Source organism: Rattus rattus, chromosome 1 (genome assembly GCF_011064425.1).
Source record: "Rattus rattus isolate New Zealand chromosome 1, Rrattus_CSIRO_v1, whole genome shotgun sequence".
In the NCBI taxonomy this organism is placed as follows: domain Eukaryota; kingdom Metazoa; phylum Chordata; class Mammalia; order Rodentia; family Muridae; genus Rattus; species Rattus rattus.
Window position 1 is genome coordinate 252,665,280 of NC_046154.1, and position 8,664 is coordinate 252,673,943.

Here is an 8,664-nt window from a genome sequence, read left to right on the forward strand (position 1 = left end):
CGACATCCGAGTCTTAACTTGAGTCAGCCTGACCCCACTGCCCGGCCCAAGTACTCCTCACTCCCTGCCCTGGCCTGCTGGGACCCAAGGAAGGGCCAGGCCCACCCTACCATGTTCTTTAGTGGCAGTTTCCCCTGGCCAGCTCTCCTCTCAGGCTACAAGCCAATGCACCCTCGCTGCCCGCCCCTCTTCATCTCTCTCACCATACAAACCCGTGTCCAGGATGCTGGGAACATGGAAACACCCTATGCTAGCTCTGAGAACAGCCTGGATAAACAGGCTTTGAATAATCGAATCTGGGAAATTCTCATTCCCTCTACCCCGCTTCTGATCACTACCCAGATCTTGGCTTCACCCTTTCCCACTTTTCAGGAGATCCCCCAGCTTCCAGCTGCCAGCCATTGGCGATCCTGCCCCTCTTGCTTCTTCCCGGGCCATTTCCATCCCTGCTCATCACTCCCAGGTTTGATTTTTGGTTTGACTTTGTCTGATTGCTTTTCTTTTTAGCCCACAGTTTTCTTGTAAATCATAGTGGCCTCAAATTTGGGATTAAAAATGTTGCACCTCTACTGCCCGTTTTTTTCTTTTAAAAATGTATTTTTATTTTATGTGTACCTGAGTGGTTTTTGCCTCTGTTCATGTCTGTGAGCATTCCTAGGTCACACAGAGGCCAGACGAGGGCATGAGATCCCCTGGAACTAGAGTATAGATGGTTGTGAGCCACCACGTGGGTGCTGGAAACTAAATCCAGGTCCTCTGTAAGAACAGCAAGTGACTTAACCACTAGGCCACTAGGCCACCTCTTCAGTTCCCAAGGGGAGTTTCTTGTTGGTATGGGTTGGGTAGGGAGGAAGCCTAACTTAGTCTACACACTGTTATAGGACTTGGGGTTACTACCTGTCCCCCAGAAGCCAAATAAAACAGCCAAATTAGGTCTAGACCAGTGGTTCCCAACCTGTGGGTCAGGACTTCTTTGAGGGTTACAGATCATATATATCTTGCATATCAGATATTTACATTATAATTTATAACAGTAGCACAATTGTGGTTATGAAGTAGCAACAAGATAATTTTGTGGTTGGAGGTCACTACAACATGGGGAACTGCATTAAAGTGTCGCAGAGTTAGGGCGGTTGAGAACCACTAGTGTTGGAGCTTTTTGGGATCCTGCTTGAGGTTTATAATAAAGACACAGAGACGTTCCTGTAGCATAAGGCTGCTGGCCTTTTGCTGGGGCTGACTCTCAGCTACAATCTAACTTAACCCAACTTCCCTGACCCCGTGTCCCTTCCAGTGGCTCCCACTCTCTAACCCCCGCCTCATTCCCCTCCATACTTTTGCCTCACCTGTCCCAGATCAGCCACCAGCTCTTTATTCTCCAAAAACAAAACGAAACAAAGCAACAACAACATCAACAACAAAAAAACAACCCACGTTCCAGTCTGAGCCAATCAGCCAATCGGCAGCTGGACAGTGTGGATCCACTTCTTGGGGCTGCCCTTTGGCTGGGATGAGGGCTACTTGACTTCCTTCAAGGCAGTTTGTTGTTTTGTTTTGTTTTTGTTTGTTGGTTTGAATCTGGTCATCTCAGACACGCATCATCTTGGGTTTCAAGGAACAAGTGTTTACAGCTAGAAAGCTGATAATGGGTCATAGGAACGACAGCACCAAAGATTGTGCCAGCACCTGGCTCTGCTAGCCCAGCAATTAACAGCTGAAAATACAGGGACACACCTACCGCCATTTGATACACTGCGTGTGGGAAGGCCATTGAAACAGTGTAGCAGTTATAACTAAGGAATAACTAAGCAGTTAAGAGTGAGTCCTGCCCAGTCCTGCCCGGCTGGAGATGGTTCAGAGGTTAAGAGCTGTTGTTCTTCCAGAGGTCCTGAGTCCCACAGCCCACAGGGAGGGCAACTCAGAATTGTCTCTAAGTCCAGGATCCAACACCTGCATACAGACATACACGCAGGCAAGGCACCAATGGACATACATTTAAAAAAAAAAAGTTATAAAAAAATGAGAACTGCTCCCGGAGTTTGGTTCTCTGTTCTCAGCACCCACATTAACACTTACGCTCAAAGGGATATTATGCCCTCTACTGGCAAACATGGGCACTTGCACCTATAAGCACAGACACACACACAAAGTGTGTCTGTGTATCTGTGTGAGAGTTTGTGTATGAGAGTGCAGGTGTTTAAGAAGGCCAGGAGTGCCGGGCCCTCTCTAATTGGGTTACAGGCAGTTGCAAGGCACCTGAAGTGTGTGGTAGAGACCGAGTTCAAGTCCTCTGGAAGACCGTTGTGTGCTTTCAACTGTGGAGTCATCGCTCCAGCACCAAGAGAAATCTTAGAAATGGCAGAAAAAGGAGATTTATGCCATGTGGCCACTTTGGGAAGAGGGATGGAGAGATGCGATCCATCTTCAGGGTCCTGACGTGAAGTTGAGCTTTAAGTAAGAGCCAGCCAGAGTTTCGCTTACCTTTGCAGTTGTCAGTCAAGGTGTGGTCCCGCCTACTGCTAACCATCCAGTCTTCTTTGCAAGGTGGGCTAACAAGTGGTTATTTCCTGGGAGAAAAGTTTCCCTCTGGCTAACTTGGCTCAAGACCCCTCACTCAGCACAGGTTTCCTGAGGGGGTGGAATTAGTTTCTTGGAGTTCGTTGCTTCAATAGTCTGACTGCTGAAGTGTCCCTTTAGGAAGGCTTCATCGTTGCCCTGCCCTGTTATAGTCCCGGGAGTGACCAGGCTGGAACGCACTAGCTAAAGTAGTTAAATTCAGGATCCCCTTAGGCCTGGGTTGAGGGTGCGGAAGTAGACTGCAGGGCTTATCAATTTATCAACTTTTTCTGCCACAGGAGAACGGCTGGGGAGCAGGGTAGGGGGTGCACGGGCAGCCACAAGGTCTGTAACCTAACACCCACAGGGTGAATGGTTAAAGTTTACCAGCACTCCTGCAGTGAACAGGCTTTGGGAGCCCTGGGAAGGCCTAGCTGAGATAGCATCATAACAAGCCTGGAAGCATGCGGGGCTGAGGGCAGTGTTGTTTCCACCTGAAATAAACCACCCAGCTACCCAGGTGTTTCCAGGGTAACGGAGAGAACTAGAATCGACCCTTTCTGAGGGTCACCAGGACCAAGGAGACAAAAAGGAGTCTGAAGCGAGGCTGAAACCTCCTTGGTGGTGAAAACCGTCTAGAGTTCCATCTCTATTCACCTGGGGCCTGGGGAAGGTTTCCCAAAGCCCAGAAGGAAGTGATAAGTTTTCAGAGGCTGCAGGGGCTTCCTGGTAGGGCTTGCCTAGCAGTAGCAAAGGTGAGGCCCTGGGGTCCAACCCCAGCGCTGCAAAAAGTAGGAAGTTAGGTAAGACTCCCCAGCCTTGGGGGCCTATAGTCTCAGGATTCTGCTCTTCAAGGGTCAAGAGTTCTCAGCAAGGAGGAAGTCCTGAGTGTGAGGCAGAGGGTGAGAAAAACAAGCCATCCGGAAACGTGGGTCTGGAAACTCGGGTCCAGTCAGAAGAGTCATGAGTCCTAGGTTCGATCCCCAGACCCCTATAAAACCCCGTGTGGTGGCGCCCACCTTTAAACTCAGCGTTTGAGGAATAGAAGCAGGACAATCAGAAGTTAAAGGTCGTCCTAGACTACCTAGTGAATTCCAGGCCAGCCTGGGCTACATAAGACCGTTCATAAAAACAAATCAGAGATCCTGGGGTTGGGGATTTAGCTCAGTGGTTAGAGCGCTTGCCTAGGGAAGCGCAAGGCCCTGGTTGATCCCCAGCTCCAAAAAAAAAAAAAAAAAAAAAAAAAAAAAACAAATCAGAGCTGGAGAGACAGCTCAGGGACTACAAGCACTTGCTATTTTTTGATAGCAAGAAGCTAGATAGATACCTGTAGTCGGTATAGCAAATATTCTATTTAATTATGCTGAGGGTCATCACACGAAGTTCACAACACTCTGAGTTCCTAACGGTGACCCTAAGGCTATCTCCCCGAAGGTGCTCGCTGTGACAAGTGAAGGTCGGGTTCACTCTGATTTGAAGATGAGGATCCTAGGGGAGACTCTCCATCTGCAGATCAAGGTGCTGTCTCCAGATGTGCAGAGCAGAGCATTGCTTTTGGTCCCCACTTACGTACCATCCAGTGGGTGTCGTGGGGTTCAAGGACTGTGTCTGGTTATCTTAAGTGTGTAGTGTCACTGGGTTCTGGTTATCAGGTGCAGCCTTGGGTGTAATGGGGTTCCTAACTAACTAACTAAGGTATTTCTACATGTCTAAAAGGCATTCTTTTTTTTTTTTTTCTATGCTCATTTTGCTTCCTCCCCTGGTCCTTGAGGTATGCACAGCACCAATGAGAACTTAAGGATTAAGTTAAGGATTCACTTAAGGATTCGTTGTGTTATCATTTCACAGTCAATTGCAACAAATTTGGGCCAAAACAGGGAAAGGAGACAGCCTACGGCGAACAACACAAACACTGCTGCACAGATAAACGTAAGGAGAGACAGCGCAGGCGACAAAGCACACAACTGTTGAGGAAATGGTCAGAACAAGGTGAACCCCGTGTCTACCAGCCTGCATCACAGGGCATTTCGGTGATTTCTAAGGCCTAGGCGTATTTCCTGAAATTTGGTTTTCTCTAGGTTTTGGAATGCACCAAGCTGAAAGCAACATTCAGAAATAAAAAGGTTTCAAACTTGGTTTCAAACAGAAATGTCGTAGAGTAATGGAGGGCATAGCAGGGGTTGAAAGCTGTAGGACTTAGAGATGAGCAAACCGGAACTTGATCAGAGCCAAGCGGGAACACGGGGGACATGGCCATGAGCGGGGCATTTCTTCCTTTATTAATGAAAAGAGCACCGGAGAGTCCAGTGAGCTTCCTGATTATCGTCCAGTGTTGCCGTTTAGTTTTGTGGATGCTAATATTATGGAAAGTCAAACGGGGGATATGGGGCATCAGGAAGTCTGGTGAATCTCCAGAGGCAATCATTTCTGGTCCAAGACCACTGTATACACACCATCTCTTCTGGCAAAAATGGAATTTATTTGGTGGGGTAGGACCAAGCATTGGGATACATTGTTTCTAACTTGCGGTATCATTCTGGAAAAAACATCTCTTGAAGTTTCTCCAAGCATGTTTTCTACAGACGACCTAGCTGGTTTGTTCCTTCTGGTGCTATAGTAGTCTCTGGAGCCTCTTGTCATAGTTCTTCCTGAAATGAAGTTTGGTGAACAAGCCCAAAATAATCGTAAGGAGTTTGTATGCCAAGAGAGCCAATATGATATATACAAAAAGCCAAAAATCTCTCCTTTATCCAGTGGAACAACTTCTGTGTGGGCAAGCAAGTGCGATCAAATCTAAACCTTCTACCAATCACATCAAATAAAGGACATTTTTAAGCTTGCTAACTTTATGGATATAGGCAATAATAGTGTCTGCTCCGAGTACAGCGGAGAAGTGTTATATTCTATCTGTCCTTCCAGGGTCTTGCTAGCCCTACTGCTCTCATAATCTGCTGGCTGTAATTGTGGCACGTTAGAGGAGAGAGCAGTAGAAATGCCGTCAGTGGCTTTCCTAACCTTTCCTAACAGGTCATCTTTGTGTTCATTGTTATAGAGGGTACCTGAGTCAAAAACCTGTGTCTCTGTTCAAAGGTTAGGGTAGAGAGGCTGGACATGCTTACCTGTCCTGAGAAATGGGCTCTCACTCCAGCAGCACTCTATATAGTCATACAACCAGGTCCTACAGAATAAAAGGTGGTCTAAGGTGCTCCTGGCAAAACTACAGATGTCACCCATGAGGATGAAGGCCTTCTTGGAAGAAGCCGTGAAGACTCCATTGCCAAGGTCTGTGAGTTGACCCAAAGAGGTCAGTTCTGGTGTTTGGAGCTCACTGGACAGAGGGGACGTGAGATGGATGGTATGTTCCTCTGGCTAGGAGACATTCTCTGTATTAGTACAACTAATGCATAGGAAAGAATCGGTGGGCATAACCAATCCCTCCCCAAGTTTCCCAGGCAACGGCAATGTGATTAGCTGGTATCACATTGTTCATACAGACTAAAAGTACATGGATTTTTAGAGAATCCATGCTCACACCCAGTGGTTTGCCTTGGGTCTAGTAGAGCTTGTTGACTGATCATGTAGAAAAGGATTGGTCTGCCTCTACTCTTAGAAAAGCAAGTCTTCAGTCTTACTTGGCTACATTCTTCCCTTTGTTCCTCTGGATACGTTGTATCAGATAATTTCCAGAGCTCTGGTTTGCCTACAGCTAGCCGCTTCAATTTTTCTGCTGTGTGTTTGTTAGTGTCTGCCAACTAAATTCAAAAAATTTAGTTCTCCTTAATAGATTTAATAAAGGCCTATGGATCAGCTTATGGGTAATAGCCCAGCGTCAGACAAGGCATTAACAGCCAATGGTTGTTGTTCGGTAAGATTTCCGACATCTTCTATGTCTGCATTGATGTCGGACAGAATGGGAAATGCTATGCCAGCTCCAAGTAAGGAGCCAATCAACATAGCTCGAGCCACCATGAACTGTAAACTGGTTTTTTGGCTTTGTTTTGTTGTTTTGTTTTGTTTTGTTTGTTTGTTTTTGGCAACAAACCTATTTCCTGAGGAGTAGAAGACTGGTATTCTCAGAAGCTCAGGTTCAGAGCAGAGCAGAGTTCTGCAGGTGGGAGCCATGATTTGAGGTCCAAGGAGAGTGAGATTGTCTTGATCCTGACGCAAATATTCATCTTGCAGGGAGGCTGAGATCGGGCGTCATCATGGATGCTCTCTGAAGCAGTAGTGAGGAGACAGAGGGGCTGACAAATGCCAGCTTGTAGGGGGCTGTGAAGAATTTGTTCATTTGTTCTTGTCTCCTCCTCCTCTAGCAACGACAGTGTGAAGTTGTCTGCTTTGCTTCCACAGGATTCCTGTGTAATGGGGAAGACATATACCTCATCAGACTGAAGTCCCTTGTGCAGATTTACTGCATGTGATATATCGAGCATGGGTTTACAGGTCACAGAGTCTCCAATCCCTCATTCCCTGAGCTATGGTAGTGGAAGAATCATGTAGAGCCCTTGGTGTGTATGCTTCCAGGATTCTAGTTTGGAAAGTATCCAGACTTGAAGTTTCCCACCAATGTAGGTTTCTGTTGTCTGCCTTTCTCACGTGGTACCTTGGCACGAAGGAGTCATAGGCTCTAGGGCATCCTCTAATTACAAACTGTATTGTGTCCACTCTTGGTTGATGTATTCATGTACCCTTTCATTTGGCATCCTGATAGTTTTACTGTACTGGCAGCCAAACATGGGGTACATCTGCCATACATGTGGGGTGAATAACGATGGAGGGAGTTTGGTATTTGCTGCTCTTTCACAATCAAACATGGAGTCTTCCATGCCTGGCATCTCAAACCTTACTGTCCCCTCATTCTTCACTGTCAGGTAGACAGATGATTTAGGAGATAGTTGTCTCCCGTGACTGTAGACAGCTGCTGCTGCTGTGTTAAATGGTGTTTCATGGGTTTCTTTCCACTTCCTTTTGGTCACTGGAGACTACGGCTCTCAAAGTCTGTGCAAAGTGGGCCTTAGCCTTCCTCCGTGCGTTACTCTAGCTATACCAAACTGTATTCCCAATAGCTGCACGATGACCATCTTCAGCACAGAATGCATTCCTGGTGTACACAAGGGTTAGGGTGAAGGAGTCATGGTCTCAGCATTCTGGTAGGAATACCATCCAAGGTGTCATAGAGTAAGTCACTAATGTCTTTGGTCTGCATAGGAATGTGTTTCTGAATCTTCTTCCTTAGGGCTGTCTTGTTGGTATCTGATCTTATCTTTGGAGTGGTCTTATACCTTTGATTCTCTGAATGTAGGGTTGGTCTGGGCCGTGGTCTCACCCTGCCTTTGCCTTTGAGTGAGTTTGTCCATGGTTCCGGTTGGCTTCGATTCTGTACGTTGGACTGCAGGGATACACTCTTACCCGTTTTGGATTCCCTAGTCCACTTGAAGAAGGCAGTAGCTTCTCTAACACTGTGTCGATTGGCCAGAACTGATGACATCGTTAGCCTCAAATGTAGAGAAGTGATCTTTTATTTCTAAGAACCATCTTTTATTGGGGGAGGGGTCATTAATCCTTCTTGGCCGCCGCCTTCAAAATGGCTGCTAGCACGTTGCTCAGCTCCTCCCACTTTTCTCTTGGCGCCGAAGTGAGTGCCCACTCTCTTTGATAAACTTGAGTGCTCGCTTGTCCTTGGACACTTTGAGCAGCTCCACAGCGCGCCACTCGCAGGGCGCGAAGCCGCACACCTCCTGGATCATGTCCCCCACGAACTTGGTGTGCTTGGTGAGGCGGGGCGATGTCTCTGCTTGCTGATGTTTTTTTCGTCACCTTGTGGCCTTTGTTGAGGCCCAGGGCCATGGGGTAGCGCAGGGCCATGGCTGCTGCTCTCCGATGGCGGCCGGACAGGAAGACTAGAGGAGTGATCTTAATTAGAATTTTCTAATCCAATACAGAGTGGGTTTCCCCTCTGACTATATCAAAAATTTGTTCTAAGTCTTCAAATATATGGGGATTTCCTCGAGTCCCCTTGATCCCTTTCATTTCTTCTGAGATTAATTTTAACATTACTCTATCAGTTCCCTTCCCTATAGAGGACTACATATATGCATCTTCATCTCC

General features: G+C 47.0%; 1 pseudogene; it reads right to left on the reverse strand.

Moving 5' to 3' along the window:
* Window positions 1-8,112: 8,112 nt before the first annotated feature.
* Window positions 8,113-8,421, reverse strand: LOC116890088 (annotated as a pseudogene).
* Between the last annotated feature and the right edge of the window lie 243 nt (window positions 8,422-8,664).